The sequence below is a fragment of the Acinonyx jubatus genome, chromosome E4 (assembly GCF_027475565.1).
Source record: "Acinonyx jubatus isolate Ajub_Pintada_27869175 chromosome E4, VMU_Ajub_asm_v1.0, whole genome shotgun sequence".
Taxonomy (NCBI): domain Eukaryota; kingdom Metazoa; phylum Chordata; class Mammalia; order Carnivora; family Felidae; genus Acinonyx; species Acinonyx jubatus.
The window spans coordinates 42,155,583-42,171,827 of record NC_069395.1 but is presented as its reverse complement, the minus strand read 5'-3'; the positions used below and the strand labels follow the sequence as shown (position 1 = coordinate 42,171,827).

The window sequence follows — 16,245 nt, the reverse complement described above, 5'->3', positions numbered from 1 at the left end:
CCTTTTTGGTCCTCCTATTTCTACATCCTACCACATTGTTTCAATTACTATAGCTTTAGAACATAATTTACTACTTGTAGAAAAAGTCTCTGTTCCTCATGTTCTAAGCAATAAGCAATACCCTGGTTATTCTTAGATATATAAGTGTTCAAGTAAGTTTCAATTTAGTAAAGTGAAAATCTTATTTGGGGACCCCTGGGTGGTTCAATCGGTTGAGTGTCTGACTTCAGCTCAGGTCATGATCTCATGGTTCATGAGATTGAGTCCCATGTTGGGCTCACTGCTGCCAGCTCAGAGCTCACTTCAGATCCTCTGCCCCTCCATTGCATGCATGCTCTCTCTCTCTCGAAAATAAATAAACATTTAAAAAAGGAAAGTCTTATTTGTGTTTATTAATATTAAAGTTAGAGGAAAGAAACATCTTTGTGATTTAAAATATTCCTTTTCAAGAACAGGGTTTGCCTTTTCATTTACCTAAATGAAAATATGCAACAATTGGATATGCTCATATTAGAATTCAAGCTTCACGAGTACAGGACTTTTTGTTTGTTTTGTTCTCTGCTGTGCAGGCATCTAGAACACTAGCTGGCACATAGCAGAAGTTCAATATCTATTTGTTGAAAACCTGAACAAGTGAAAACATGAATGAGTCCATTACTTAGGCAATAGGAAGCCATTATAAATAGTTAAGATATACAAATCATGTAATTAAATGTCTACTTTGGAAAGACTGCTTTGGTGATGGACAACAGGCCAGATTCCAGTAAGGAGAGTACTTAAAGAGACAATTGCTACAATCCAGGATACAGTTCATGAAACCTTTCAAGGGTGGAATCAGCAGGTCTTGATGAGCAATTAGATGCAGAGAATAAGTGAAAAGAAGGCATTAACTAAGGTTGGTATCTTGTGTAATAAATGTGGTAAAAGGTAACAAAGGGAGAGTGCTGAGTTTAGGGTAGAAGAATGAGACAATGAATTCACTTTAGAGCATCCTGAATGTGAGATGCCTAAGGGATATCTAAGAAAAGAGGTACTCTTTGGAGCTCAGTGGCAGACAGGAAATTAAATCCAGGTCTGTATGTTAGCAAAGCCATCTTCTTAAACATTATTTCATATTATATTATTCTATTAAGTAAACATTAACTCCTCTTCTGAAAAACAGATAAGAAAAATGGGATTTTTAGTGGAAACATTCTTGGAATAGGCTTAAATATACTGTACAAGTATACAATATAGTGTATGCTGTTCAAGGTGAATTCAGAATGGTACAGTCTTCTGCTGGGTCCTTAAGTACTTCATGGAAGGACAAACTGAAGAACAGTATGTGTGTGCATTAGAGTTGCAGCATGAATACAAAGCATCACAAACATGTGAAAATATGTGTATGTATTAAGTATGTATATAAATATGTGTGCATATGTGCAGTGTGTATATACACACACTGCACATATACACACATTAAATAAAGGTATCAGAGTATTAAAGGATGAATCTGTACGAAGTTAGTTAGGGTGTGGCAGAAGAGATGACACAATTGTTTCAGCCATTTAAGAACTTAGCCAACTAGGGGCGCCTGGGTGGCTCAGTCAGTTAAGCGTCCGACTTCGGCTCAGGTCATGATCTCGTGGTCCGTGAGTTCGAGCCCCGTGTCGGGCTCTGTGCTGACAGCTCAGAGCCTGGAGCCTGTTTCAGATTCTGTGTCTCCCTCTCTCTCTGACCCTCCCCCGTTCATGCTCTGTCTCTCTCTGTCTCAAAAATAAATAAACGTTAAAAAAAAAAATTTAACAACTTAGCCAACCAGAAATTCCATGTGTAAAAAATTCTTCAAAACACAATCAGGCCTTTTTATATTTGGCTACTGTCTCAACATCACCAAATAGGCACCTAATGAAGTCCCAATATAATAGTTCAAATGTCTCTATAAAATGGTGAGTACGGATAGAACAGTCCCTCATCTTGATAATTTATCTTGATTGTCCTACTTACTGATTTCTCTGTTTATTTTCCCTGAACACTTCGACCCAGCCCCTGGAAGGTGACCTTTCTGGATACGATGGTTGGCTTCCACCACACCAGAATACCACACTTTCAGATTTATGACTTAGGGCATAATACTTGATCACTTTGAGCTTTAATATCCTTATTTCTAAAATAATGGTAACACAATTCCTAGGACCACTGTGAGAATCAAACAAAAGAACACATATGGAATGCTTTCTAAATGAAGTGCTCTAAATTTAAAAAGAATAACCATTTTATAGTCTTTTTCTGCTTCCAACAGACTTAGTTGCCCACAACTCCTGATATGATAACAACTTTAACTATCCTTGAAAAGCAATTATTTATTCCCTAAATATTGCTACATATGATAAAAAAAGGTTAATATCTTTGCTAAACAAATGGGTCTTTTAAGTTCATATGAAAAAGATAAACATGTCAATAAGAAAGTGGCAAGGAACATGATCAATAACTAAAAAAAAATATTACTAGCAATAGCCACATGAAAAAACTGCTCACTGTGAGACAATTACTTGTCTGGAAGATGCAGGTAGGGGCCATCACTGTGCAGAATAAACAGTCTCTCTGAGGCTGCCATCTGGATCTCCAGTGCCAGTGACTATGCTCCTTACTTTTAAGATACCAGCATCTTCCTTCATCTCTGCAATATTATTCTCCAGAAAGTCACAGGGTGTATGGCATCCTCTAAGAGGGGCCTGGTGTTACTGGATCTCCCTTCAATTCAGCAATTATTTATTGAGCCAAGAACCAGGCACTAAGATCTTAGGAGAGATCCAATTACAGGGAAAGCCATCTCTAGCACAAGAAACAAAAACTAACAGGTGGCAGGAACATTTATGGCTCCAATACACTCCACTCACTTAAATGTGCAGCCTTAGGCATGGCTCAAAGTCTCTCAGCCTCCATTTTCTCATTTATAAACTGGGGTTAACAACAGTACCTTACTCATGAGGCTGTTATAAAAATTAACTGAAATAATGTATATAAAGTATTTAGCATAGCATCTGGCAGATGACGAGCTTTCAATAAATGTTAGCTCTTGTCTTGAATATTATTAAGTTCTATAACAAAATTGCATGTTATTATGAGTAATAGATTCTATAATAGACAGATGCATAGTATTATGAGAGTATATGGGAGGAAGATTTTAATCCTAATTGAAGAATGGGAGGAGGGGTATGGATCTGGAAATATCTCATGAAAGAGGTCAAAGTTGAAACAGGCTGTGAGGGCAAGAATTCAACAAGGAAAACTAAAGGGGCAGGGGCCTACTCTAGACCACAGGAGCAGAAGGCAGAAAGTCCAGGGCATTTCCAAGAAACTGCAAGAAGAGGAATGTCTAAGGTGATGGCCACATGTGGGGCACAAGCATGTGGTCCACTGGTATGTTATTACTATTCCCTGAAGGGTGCCATAGTCAATTAGCCCTACCAGTGGTATCCCAAAACATCTCAGCTCCTGTAACTGACTCAGAGGGGTTACTTGGTAGGTAAGAAGAATAGCTCTTTCCCAGCTCTACCTTCTGAGGTGTAGACTAGGTTCTGGAGAGAAGAAATCTGCTATTAATAGCTAACACTGATTAAGTATTAACTCTCTCCCAGGTACTAAACACTTCACATGCATGATCTGATTTAGTTTTCTCAACCATCCTACATGGTGGATACTAGTATCCTTGTTTGCAGTTGGGTAATTAAGGGTATGAAAATATGAAGTGACTTGTCTAAGTTCACAAAGATGACAAGTAATAGAGATGGGATTCAAACCCAGATATACTGTTTACAGTGTCCATATTTTACTACTAAACTACACCTATTGTACAGAGGAAGAAAGCACTCTGGACAGAGAGCCAGAGAACCTAGGTTCCAGTCAAGATCCTCCACTAAATAGCTGACTATAACTTGGGCAAGTTGCTTCACTTTCTATTCAGGTTTCCTCGATTGTAACACAGAGGTCACTTATAGTCTCTTACAGTCCGTTCTACCTCAAATAATTTTTATCACAATCTAAGATACAACTCTGACAACTGATATACGAAACAGTGTCTTGGGGAAATGCAGATGCTGCCAACAAGCTCTCATAGCTTTATATGTGACCTTCATGGTCACACAACTCATCCAAGAAAGGGTCCTTGTAGTCAAGGGAGGGACTTCGAACACTACTCTGGTGATTACTGGTGTTGAACATAAAATCTCTGTCTGCAGGGCCAGAAAGTTCTACATGTCTTGCCAACCACCAAAGACCCCTTCATTTCCATCAAGATGTGCTGTTCTGTATGCCAGCTAATTTCCTTCCAAAAACGACATTTACCATATGCAGGATGTGTTTAACAGCATAGGTGTTTGGCCATGGCAGCTCTCATTTCCAGATTCTGAACCTGCTGCCTAACAGCTTTGTGAGCTTAGGCAAATTACCAAACTTCCCTCTTGGTTACCCTATTCATAAAAGAAGATAGTAATACCTTATAGGGTCATGTGAGGATTAAATGAAACAATGTGTGTCATGGCATTGGTGTAATTTTCAATGTATAGCACAATCTCAAAAAATTACAGCTTAAAAAAATCAACCTGAAACAAGCCCTATATTACTGCTGTAAACTAGCCAACAGGTGTAAAGTGTGTTATGATTTCTCCAACTCAACAGATCTAAAACCTATCCTCCTTCCCTCAAAACCTCTTTGTCCTGTGTTCTCCCCTAGCCACAAAGTGGCTCAATTCAGAAATCTAGAAGCAGTCCAAGAGACTTCCCTCTTATTTTTACCCCCAGTCCACACTCAGATACACCCAAACAGTCACCAAGACATGCACATGCTGTCTAACCAACACCTCTTGGATCTGGCCCATCCTGTCCATAGCCACACCACTGGGTTGCTTTGGGCCTCACTGCTTCTTCCGCTTTGCTCCTAAAGTGTCTCCCTGTCTTCAGTCTTGTTTCTCTAAATAATTTCTTCAGGATGATCATCTTTTTTTTTTTTAACTTATTTTTTTTAATTTACATCTAAGTTAGTTAGCAAACAGTACAATGATTTCAGGAGTAGATTCCTTAAAGCCCCTTACCCATTTAGCCCATCCCCGCTCCCACAACCCCTCCAGTAACCCTTTGTTTGTTCTCCGTATTTAAGAGTCTCTTGTGTTTTGTCCCCCTCCCTGTTTTTACATTATTTTTGCTTCCCTTCCCTTATGTTCAGGATGATCATCTTTGATTGTAAACTGGTCATCTTCCCTGCTTAAAACTTGAGAACCTCCCAAGAGCTTCCGGAATCAGATTTAAACTCATTAGCTTAGCCCATATAATGAGCCCTTCATGATGAGCCTCTGCCTTTGCCTCTAGTTTCATGTTCACTACTTTTCCTGACTTGATTCATTCAAGTTACTCAGAATATACCTTTTATACCTTCTTGACTACTAACCTGCTGGGATGTCCTCCCTTTTGCTTCTAGTCAACCATTACTCATTCTTTCCACAAATGTATGGCCAACTCATCTTTGACAAAGCAGGAAAGAACATCCAATGGAAAAAAGAGAGTCTCTTTAACAAATGGTGCTGGGAGAACTGGACAGCAACATGCAGAAGGTTGAAACTAGACCACTTTCTCACACCATTCACAAAAATTAACTCAAAATGGATAAAGAACCTGAATGTGAGACAGGAAACCATCAAAACCTTAGAGGAGAAAGCAGGAAAAGACCTCTCTGACCTCAGCCATAGCAATCTCTTACTCGACACATCCCCAAAGGCAAGGGAATTAAAAGCAAAAGTGAATTACTGGGACCTTATGAAGATAAAAAGCTTCTGCACAGCAAAGGAAACAACCAACAAAACTAAAAGGCAGCCAACGGAATGGGAAAAGATATTTGCAAATGACATATCGGACCAAGGGCTAGTATCCAAAATCTACAAAGAGCTCACCAAACTCCACACCTGGAAAACAAATAACCCAGTGAAGAAATGGGCAGAAAACATGAATAGACACTTCTCTAAAGAAGACATTCGGATGGCCAACAGGCACATGAAAAGATGTTCAACGTCGCTCCTTATCAGGGAAATACAAATCAAAACCACACTCAGATATCACCTCATGCCAGTCAGAGTGGCCAAAATGAACAAATCAGGAGACTATAGATGCTGGAGAGGATGTGGAGAAACGGGAACCCTCTTGCACTGTTGGTGGGAATGCAAATTGGTGCAGCCGCTCTGGAAAGCAGTGTGGAGGTTCCTCAGAAAATTAAAAATAGACCTACCCTATGACCCAGCAATAGCACTGCTAGGAATTTATCCAAGGGATACAGGAGTACTGATGCATAGGGACACTTATACCCCAATGTTTATAGCAGCACTCTCAACAGTAGCCAAATTATGGAAAGAGCCTAAATGTCCATCAACTGATGAATGGATAAAGAAATTGTGGTTTATATACACAATGGAATACTACGTGGCAATGAGAAAAAATGAAATATGGCCTTTTGTAGCAACGTGGATGGAACTGGAGAGTGTGATGCTAAGTGAAATAAGCCATACAGAGAAAGATAGATACCATATGGTTTCACTTTTATGTGGATCCTGAGAAACTTAACAGGAACCCATAGGGGAGGAGAAGGAAAAAAAAAAAAAAAGAGGTTAGAGTGGGAGAGAGCCAAAGCATAAGAGACTGTTAAAAACTGAGAACAAACTGAGGGTTGATGTGGGGTGGGAGGGAGGGGAGGGTGGGTGATGGGTATTGAGGAGGGCACCTTTTGGGATGAGCACTGGGTGTTGTATGGAAACCAATTTGACAATAAATTTCATATATTTAAAAAAATAAATAAATAAACTACGTCTCAATGGCAATTTCTTCACTTGGCCTTGACTGATCTTTGCCTCTTCTAATCTAAATGCTTTCCCTGTGCTGTCTCTCTACTTAGACTACAAGCTCCTTGAGGGTAATAGCTCTCTGTCCTTGTTTGATAGATCCTCTGCCCCTAGAAGCAGGTGATGTACAGCAAGAACTCAGTAACATTAGCTGCATGAATAATGAATTTCTATGGTTGATTCCAGTGTCTGAATCCCGGCAGGAAAATTACCGTATAGTTCACCTACACACAAGTCAGGTCTGGGAGATACTGAGGTGCCATCTTCTAATATCCAAAGAGAAGCAATGACAGGTGATTCAGGAGATCCAAAGTTTAATATTGAAGATACACTTGTTGGTCTCTTCCTTCTGGACAGGACCTAGGTCCTATTCAATTTTGTATCCTCAGTTATGCCTTGCAAGATAGTAGGTGCTCAAAATATGTGACATCTACAAATCTTAAAAAAATATATATGGTATATATATTAAATGAATTGCTTTGGATAGGGCTAAAACCCTGGATCTGTTTGAATTTAGATTCCATTACATATATTTTAAATTATTTCCTTAATCAATCTACAATCTCCTTATTTTATCTTTGTGATCTCAGTCTAGCAAAGTGTCTTGTGTATAGTAAATACTCAATAAGCATTTGCTGAATTGCACTTAATTCTCAAACACACTCAGCAAATGAGTTGGTGGCAGGACAGACAGACAGCTGTGACCATGCTTGTTATGGGAGCCATTCCACTCACTCAAGAGATGGAACCAGAAGAATTCCTCCTCTAATAGGGAAAGTTCACCACTCCCCATTAGTCCTTAGGGCAAGAGGATCTGGACAGTGGGTCTTGGCATTTTATACCCTGTATGTACCCCTGTGTACATGAAGACTAGTGTATGTGAATAAGTGTGTGCGTGAATGCATGTGCAGATTAAAACTCACAATAAAGTCTGTATGGACAGGATACTCTAGGCTAACCCTCAGCAGCCTTTCTCTAGTTGTGCCATGTTGTCAATATTCCTGAATGGAGGCCACATGATACGTTTAAAAACACATGGAAGCAAAGATGCTTTGAAAACTATGACACGCTTTACATACATGAAGTTTCCAATTGCTTCCGGTGTGCATTTGTAAGCATCTCTGGCCTGGCTGTCCCTGTCCCAGTTTGGAGACAGCACAACTGCTCCCCCAAGCCTACCTTCCTCCCTCCAGAAGCCCTGGGAGCAGTGGATAGAGGCAATGGGCTAGCTTAGGGCCATTTTCTGTTTGTGTGCGCCTTCTGCCCTGTAGTCCTGTGCTTATGCAGTTCTGGTTTGTTTCCATGGAGACAGGAAGCTCTGCTTCTCTTCAAGCCTAAGCTAATGGTTTTCATCAAATCCCATTTCCTCTGAGACAAGTAAAAACACTGCAATGCTTCTATCTATACTTCCTCTTTAAATACATTGAGGATGACCAAGTTACCTCACAGCCCTCCTTTCACTGAGTCCCATGCCTCTGAGATGGGTGGCTCAGTTACTTGCACACTTCGTATCCAGTGAGTCATGAGCACTGGCATAGACTGCCTGCCCCCTCTCGCTCAGACTCATCTCGTCACTTGCCCAACATAGGGGCTCTTCCTTCCACTGTCTTCTTTCTCTGCTTTAGGAAAGCCTTCTCATATAACATTCAAACTGCCTTCAGGTCACTGGGAACATGTCCCCTGGAAATAAAATCTCCAGAGCTTTCCTCTAGCTTTCAAGTGCAACTCCCAACCAACTGCTTACTCAAAAGAGAAAGTCTACATCCCCTCCAGAGGCATGTGAGAACCAGACCAAGCAGAAGAGAGCATCCTTGGCCCTCTGTACACAGAACTAGCTACTGCTAAACCCTCTGCAGACACTGGTAAAACTCCATATGTGTTGAGCATCAGAATGTGAAAAAGAAACAGGGACAGAAATATTTCACTCCCAGCCTGTAAGGCCCCTATTGTTAACACTCTTTTAAATGTCAGAATTTATTTACACCAGCTGTTCCCAGCTGCTGTTTTCACTTCCTAGGCTACTCCAGAAGTGCTAAGGAGACATATGCCATCCCGGGTCTGTTTCATCTCCCAACCTGAGGAGGCTGTCTCCCCATCAGAGGGGAGCTGATGATCTCACAGCCTGTTCACACAAAATATCACAGGCTGCTACTCAGATGATAGTCACCTAGACCTAACAGGTGGAGAAAATGAATGTCAGTATTATCAAAGGACATAAGAGCTAATGGCTACTCGACGCCAGACCCTGGGCTAGGTCTCTGTCAATGAAAGACATTACTATCCCATTTTACAGAGAAGGAGGTGAGCTCAGAGTAATTTATCCAAATGCACAATGCTGGTAAGTGGCAAGATTAGGGTCTCACTCATGACTGTCACATGCCAAAAGATCACGCTTCCACCAATGTGCCACTCTTTCCCATCCAGAGAAGGACGTAGGAGAACTAAAAGAAACAACTCCAAACCAGAGATGGTCTATAGATTGGATACAGTTAGACATAGAAATTGTCCTGGAGGGCAGTGCTCTGTCCTAGTTCTAGCTCTGTTAAAGTATGTCTTGAACCCATATAGAAGCCTTATTTGGAATATGTTTGATTTGTTCACATAGCATCTATTTCCCTCCCTCTTCAAATAGTAAGAACAGGGCTTGAATTTTCTAAATTAACCATGGACACACTTTGGAAACAAGTAGGGATAAAGAACATCAAGTAAGATTACATAAATAAGAGATTATCCCCTCTGCATAAATACATGACAAATGAAGTCTATGGTCAAGCTCCTTCCATACGTAGTCACTGAGAGATAGTATCTGAGTTGTAGGTACAGGCAATATGCAGCAAATGACCTAGAGCAGTGCTTGGACATAAAGGATGTCAATAAATGCTCACTGAATGAGTAAATACATAAGAAGTCCCATTACATCTTATGACTTTCCACTCAAGATGCACAGTATTAAGAATGTCTTCACAGTGCTTCCTGCTTTTATTTCATAACCATTTCACAAGTCACCACAGGCTCTCAATACCACATACTTGGACTAGTATGGTCATTTCCTTCTTAATCCTAGTGAATCTGGTGTCTCTCCATGTCAATGCTTCCCCCACTGATGCTAGATGAATGGTCTTATATATTCCTTTCACCCCACACTTTTCTGTATATGCAGTAATTTTACTGCATATACAGGTATGCACATTTTTTCTCAAGGTATGCACATTGACTTTTAAACTCAAATATTTTTTAAAAACTTATCATGAAGAGATAGCCATCTACTGCCACACCTCTCCCCACCCCTGACTCTCACTCCCCAGAAACCATCATTTGTAAATTGTACCTGTATTTTTTTCTAGTATCCTTTTTTAATTTTTTAATATTATACCTCCATAATTGATATTTCTTTATCTTTAAAAATTTTAATGTTTGTTTACTTTTGAGAGAGAGACAGAGGAAGAGTGGGGGAGGGGCAGAGAGAGAGAGAGAGACAGACAGAATCTGAAGAAGGATCCAGGCTCTGATCTGTCAGAACAGAGCCCAGTGTGGGGCTTGAACACACAAACTGCAAGATTATGACCTGAGGCAAAGTTGGTTGCTTAACCCACTGAGCCATGCAGGCACCCCTATTTTTCTTTTTTTTTTTTTTTCTTTTTTTTTTCTTTTTTTTTTAACGTTTATTTATTTTTGAGACAGAGAGAGACAGAGCATGAATGGGGGAGGGTCAGAGAGAGAGAGAGGGAGACACAGAATCTGAAACAGGCTCCAGGCTCTGAGCTGTCAGCACAGAGCCCGACGCGGGGCTCGAACTCATGGACCGCACGGACCGCGAGATCATGACCTGAGCCGAAGTCGGACGCTTAACCGACTGAGCCACCCAGGGGCCCCGGCACCCCTATTTTTCAATTTAGGATACTGCTTAAAGACTTTCTCACTATGGAACCTAAGATTTTAGTCTTTGACATTCCCTTCCCCTCCCCTTATTTATCTTCCCCCATCCTCTCAAGGCAATTATAACACCATACGGGGTCATTTCACAATCCATTAAGGCTCAGCTACACACAAAACTAACTTACTATGCTTACATGTCTCTAGTGGTAACCCTTTTGTATTTTGTGGAGTTGCTCATATGGAGGTGTGTGCATATAAATATATATATGAATATGTTTATACACAATTCAAACATTTATATATATACACATATATATAAATTATACATTCATATATATAATCTTCACAAAACCTTTGAACTTTTCTGAATACAATGTACATCAGGGAATAACTTGCTTAATTCTTTCCTTAAAGATATCATTCTTAAGCTCTCTGTCATCCTATCCAAATCTGAATTTGCTGCTCTCTAGGTCTTCTGACAGTTATCATTGTAGACTTCCCTTCATAATCATCCTCGAATCCCCTTTGCCTGTTTTCTCTATTGAATCCCTTGTTTGCATGAATATCATGTCCTTCTCTTTCTTCAATTAATTCCTTATTTTTAGAGATTCACATTCTCCAGTAACTTCTTCAGAAAGACAGTCTCAAAATACTGCCATTCTATTCTCAGAAATTATTGCTATTTTGGCTGGGTATAGATTTCTATCTTGGAAATTTTTTTCCTTCAGAAATATTTAGGAACTTCTCTGTTCAATTCTAACTTTAAGTATCATTGAGAAGCCCAAAGCCACCCTAACTCCTGATTGTTTGTTGTTAAAATATATTGCCTTCCCAATAACCAGAAGCTTTTGGAATATTATCTTTATTCAGATGTTCTGAAATTTTATGATGATTTATCTTGGTGTGTGGTCTCTTTTCATTAGTTGTGTCAAATGCTCAGTGGGCATTTTTATTATTAATTAATTAAATTAATTTGTTCCCTTTTATATCCATACCCTCTTCCCATATTTCTGCTATACAAACTGCCCTTACAATAGACAGGTTTCCTCTGCTATCTGAAAGTTTACTTTACACCACTTCACTTTCATGAAAAACCCACATTAGTACATATTTTTGATAACTGAAAAAAATCCAAAGAGCATTTTGCTTTTACAAAATGGTAATTGTTTCTTTGTTTTACACCACATTGGTATATGAAAGTTTTCACAAGAATGCTCTACTTTCAAATAAACACCAAATAAAAATCTGATTAAAAAATCGAGAAGATCTGAATAGACATTTTTTCCAGAGACAATGTACAGATGGCCAACAGTCACAAAGATGCTCAACATCACTAATCAAAGAAATGAAAGTCAAAACCATAATTAGGTATCATACCATACCAGTCAGAATGGCTAGTAGCAAAAAGGATAAGAAGTGTTAGCAAGGAGAAAAGTGAACCCTTGTGCACTGTTGGTAGGAATGTAAGTTGGTTCAACCACTGTGGTAAATAATATGGAGTTTCCTCAAAAATTTAAAAACAGAAACACCATATGATCCATTAATTCCACTACCAGATATTTACCCCAAAAAAATGAAAACACCAATTTGAAAAGATATAAGCACCCCTATGTTATTGCAGCACTATTTACAACAGCCAGGATATGGAAGTAACTCAAGTGTCCATCCACAGAGAAATGGATAAAGAATATGTGGCATACATAGACAATGGAATATTACTAAGTTATAAAAAAGAATGGGGTCTTGCCACTTGTGACAACATGGATGGACATAGGGTATATTATGTGAAGTGAAATAAGTCAGAGAAAGAAAAACGCCACATGATTTCACTTACATGTGAAATATAAAAAAACAAAACAAATGAAAAAACAAACAAAAACCAGATTCTTAAATATAGACTACTCGTGGTTGTCAGAGAGGGGAAGTAAGCAGGGTGGGGGGTGCAAAACAGATAAAAAGATTAAGAGTTACACATTTTCAGTTATAAAACAAGTAAGTCATGAAGCCAAGTAGTACAGCAAAGGGAATATAATCAATTATATTGTAATAATGTTGTATGGTGACTACACTTATCATAGTAAGTGCCAAGTAATGTGTAGAATTGTTGAATCAATAGACTGTACATCTGAAACTACTTTAAAATTTTATGTTAAAGGGGGCATCTGGGTAGCTCAGTCAGTTAAGTGTCCGACTTCGGCTCAGGTCATTATCTCATAGCTTGTGGGTTCGAGCTCTGTGTCGAGCTCTGTGCTGACAGCCCAGAGCCTGGAGCCCACTTAGGATTCTGTGTCTCCCTCTCTCTCTGCCCCTCCCCTGCTCACACTCTGTCTCTCTCTCCTCCAAAATTAAATAAACTTAAAAAAAACAAAACAAAGAATGCTCTACTTTCAAGAGAAACTTGTACTCAATGTATACTTTTTATTGAATTCATTCTTACAATCTATGTATTTTGTGTGTATGTATTTTTACATGCATTATACTATACTATTTCTTGTTTTCACTAAATTTTATGCTTTTAAGATACTCTATGTTGTCGTGTGTACATAGTATTTGTTGCTCCTAACTGCTGCATAGTATGTCATGGGATGCATCCCACAGTTGATCCATGTACTTTACCAACTGTGGATGCCCAGGTTCTCTCCAACTTCCCATCACCAAAAACTAATGCTGGAAAGAATATCCTTGCGCATGTTTCAACAGACTTTTACTCTGGCAATGTGTTTACTGATTCTGGAAACATTTTTAGTATTTTTACTTGTAAGTTTCTCCCTGCCCTCTTCCCTATTCTCTTTATGGACTCTTATAAATTGAATGTTGGACTAACCCTCTGATTTTTTAAAAATTTTTGTTCTACTTTCTAGGTGATTTCATTAATCTTGTATTCCAACCATTTACTCCTCATTATTTTCATTACATATTTATATTTTTTTACATTAATTCATGTTGCATTAAGGAAATTTTACATTATTTATTTTACATTAATTTCCAAGGGCTCTTCTTAACTGTTAAATGTTCTCCTTTTTTTATTTTTTATTTTGTGATTAAAATTATTTCTCTTCGACAGAGTTATCTTTTGTACCCTCCATCATTCATATTCCCTCAAGTCCTTTTTTTTTTTTTTTTTAAGAGAGAGGGAGTGCATGCCAGGGAGAGGGGTAGAGAGAGTGGGGGAGAGAGAGAATCTTAAGCAGGCTCCATGCTCAGCACAGAGCCCAACACTGTACTCAATTTCATGACCTTGGGATCATGACTGAAGCTGAAATCAAGAGTCAGATGCTCAACTGACTAACCAGGCACCCCCTCAAGTTCCTTTTTTCTGTATATTATTTTGTTTTTGTCTTTTGTTTTGGATATCTTTTTCCAATGCTGATGATCCCTACTCTGCGTTAATATTTAAGAGCAGTGTCAAAAAAGCTTATTAGAAACTCTTGTGTGGATGGTTGGAGCTTGTAGAATGATAAGTGTAATGGGTTGAATGACCCTGCAAAAAAATGTATGTCCACATCCTAATTCCTGTATCCTATGAATGTTACCTTATTTGGGAAAAAAGTCCTTGCAGTTGTAATTAAGTTAAGGGTCTTAAGACCCTAAATCCAATGACAAATGTCCTCATAAGAAAGAGGCCCAGGGAGATTTTAGACAAAAGACAAGGAGGCAATGTGACCACAGAGGCAGAGACCAGGGTGATGTAGCCACTAGCCAAGGAATACTTGGGAGTCACCAGTGACTGGAAAAGGAAGGAAATAAATTCACCCCTAGAGCCCTTAGAGGAAGTAAGACCCTGCCATATTTTGGACCTCTAGCATCCAGAACTGTGAGAGAATTAATTTTATTCACAGTGTGAAGCCACTTAGTTGTGTTCATTTGTTGTGGCAGCCACAGGAAACTAATATGAGCCTCACTGAGGGCAATGGGTGGGAACCGTTTCTCTGGCCATCCTCAGGTATCAGTACATAATATTCTTCTCTTAAGATGGATGGTTTCCCCACAGAGGAACCCTACTAACCCTTACCATACCAGATTGATCCACTTCTGAGAGTTAAGAGTAGGCAGATGTGGGCTGGAAGCATGACATTCAGTTTGTGGACTTTCATTCCAACATATCAACCCTACCCTCAGAAGCACCTGATGTTACCATTGCAAATTTTTGATTCAGCCTCTACAGAGATAGTAAGTCTTCTGACTTTGGCTGGGGTGGGGGTTGGACAGGGCAGTCACCTGTGAGACTTGTTTGGGGCTAGATATCTAGGGTGTTAGATAGATGGGGATAGAGATCTAGGGTGTTGGATAGATGTCCTCTAAGTGTTCCTTATGAGGACTTTTGACCAATCCTCTTGTTTTTAGTGCCATCCATATTTCATCTCTCAGACATATGTGGTGTCTTGAATTCTGGAGGCTTTCCAGGACTGTGGAAGGTTCGGAAGGAAAATCATTTTGCCTTTTTATTGGCATTCCTCACCAAAGGCAGTTAAACCTCAGCTTTCCCACCACTAGATCAGTTACCATTTACTCTCTGCCTTCAAAAATTTTGTTGACCTCTCTCATCTGTTGTCATTTCCTCTCCTGTTCTGTCACTGTGCCCTTCTTAAATTATTTTTTCCTGTGTTAGTAGAATTACAAGACATGGTGAATTTCACTCAACCTTCTATGTTTAACAGAAGCACCACCTTGTAATTTCCATTTGAAGAACTTATGCTACTCAGAGAAGAAATTAAATTCATTTTTGCTTAGAAAAATGTAAGACCTTCTAAAATCAACCCCTGTTGTAGCTCTATTTTACACTTTACATTTCCCAAATGCTCTAGGTAAATTAGGCTCATTATAATCCTTTCCTATTGCAAGATGAGTCCCATTTCTTCAATTTTTCTTATGGTGTGGTGCTCTCATTCATGGAATGTTCACTCACATATATCCTATTTTATCCTATTACATATTGTGTGTCCCAAGCAAAATCTCAGTCTTTCATGAAGCAATTCCTAATAATCTCAGACTATATAATAGATTTGTTCCTTGCCCCAAATTATCTGTATCTCATATTAGTCAGTAAAAGAACTCCATTCCCTGTCTAAATGTTTGTGCCCTGTCCCCAAAACACAGTTATATATATATATATATATACGTATATATGTATATATATACATATATATATATAATTTTTTATTATATATAAAAATTTATTGTAAAATTGGTTTCCATATAACACCCAGTGCTCATCCCAACAGGTGCCCTCCTCAATGCCCACACCCACTTTCCCCTCTCCCCCACCCCCCATCAACCCTCAGTTTGTTCTCAGTATTTAAGAGTCTCTTATGGTTTGCCTCCTTCCGTCTCTAACATTTTTGTCCCCTTCCCCTCCCCACTGGTCTTCTGTTAAGTTTCTCAGGATCCACATATGACTGAAACATATGGTATCTTTCTCTGCCTGACTTATTTCACTTAGCATAACACTCTCCAGTTCTATCCATGTTGGATAGGAACCATGCCTTAGACTTTATGTGCTCTTTGC

The 16,245-nt window shown here is 39.1% G+C and overlaps 1 protein-coding gene across 6 annotated transcripts in view; it reads right to left on the bottom strand.

Annotated features, from left to right (window-relative positions):
• Window positions 1-16,245, bottom strand: part of CACNA1E (calcium voltage-gated channel subunit alpha1 E) — a 587,464-nt gene that overhangs the window by 134,583 nt on the left and 436,636 nt on the right. The window lies entirely within an intron of this gene.